Consider the following 1,341-nt stretch of genomic DNA (forward strand, 5'->3'; position numbering starts at 1 on the left):
GCCCGGGCGCCTGGAGGCCGAGGTGGGTACGGGAGGGACCCGTGGGGACCGCCCCGGCTGCTGGGATGTCACGGGGATGGGCTCCCTGCCCCGCTGGGATAAGGCACATCCCGCTCGCTCTGGCCTGGCAGGGGCTGGCCAGGCTCCAGTCCGTGGTCCCCCAGCCTGCAGCAGTGCCCTGGAAGGGTTTGTGTGCCCTCCCTGTGCCCCCAGTCCCTGCAATGTCCTGGGCGGTGTCTGTGTGCCCTCCCTGTGCCCCCCAGCCTGTGCAGGACCCTGGGGGTCTGTGTGCCCCTCAGTGCCCTCTCCGTGTCCCCCGGCCCCTGCTGTGCCCTGGAGGGGTCCATGTGCCTGCCCTCCCTGTGTCCCCAGCCCCTGCTGTGCCCTGGGGGTGTCTGTGTCCCCTCCCAGTGCCCTCCATGTGCCCCCCAGGCCCTGTGATGCCCCCGGGGGTCCATGTGCCCCTCCCCGACGTGCTGACAGTTCTCTCCCCTCTCCCTGCAGATTTCGGGGTGGGCCTCGCCCCGTTCCACGCCAAGCTGCCGCCGGAGATGGAGAACTCCCTGTACTCCCAGCTTTGATGCCCTCGGCTCCCACGGGACTCTCCTGCGCCTCCCCATCCCTCCCCTGAGCCGGGCAGGGGGCACAGCACAGCCCCTGCCACCGTGCTGGGACAGGGACCCCTCCCTGGGGACAGGAGCACCCCCAGCCCAGCCCGCGGTGCCACAGGGGCGGATGTTTGCCCCGGAGTTTCTCCCCTTCCTTTTTATTTTCGGAAACTCTCCAGCACCCGGAACCCCCGCATCTCCCTCCCCTAAAGGTTCTGTTGCTTCAGCCCCAGGGGCTCTGGGGGGAGCCCGGTAGGTTCTCAGGGGTTAGTGGACTTCTCTGGAATGAGATCTCGGAATAATAAATGGGAATTGTACAGGAGTGGCGGCCGGGAGAGGCTCTGTCAGTCCCGTGGGGGCTGGGGGTGATGGGGGAGCGGGGCTGGCACTACGGAGCCCCCCCAAAACCAAAGGAGGGGACATGGTGAGGGCAGGGGGGGGTGACCCTCTGCTCCCGGGCTGGCCGGGCTCCTGAGCAGCAGGGCTGGAGCCTCTGCCAGCTGCAGCCCAGCACCCAAAGCAGGGTGGGACCCCAACCCGCAGTGCCTGTCCCAGCCCTGCCGCAGGCAGAGGTGCCCGAAGAGGGCATGGAATGGCACGGGAGAGACGTTGGGAGGGGCAGGGCCCCTGGTGCCCAGCCCGGGGGGGCTGCACCCCCTGCACCCCCCGTGGGAGCACCCTGGGGCTGCCCCAGTCCCGCTCTGCCGGTCCCAGCCCAGCGGGGTGCAAAGTT

This window comes from Corvus brachyrhynchos, unplaced genomic scaffold (genome assembly GCF_000691975.1).
Source record: "Corvus brachyrhynchos isolate BGI_N302 unplaced genomic scaffold, ASM69197v1 scaffold219, whole genome shotgun sequence".
NCBI classification, from domain to species: domain Eukaryota; kingdom Metazoa; phylum Chordata; class Aves; order Passeriformes; family Corvidae; genus Corvus; species Corvus brachyrhynchos.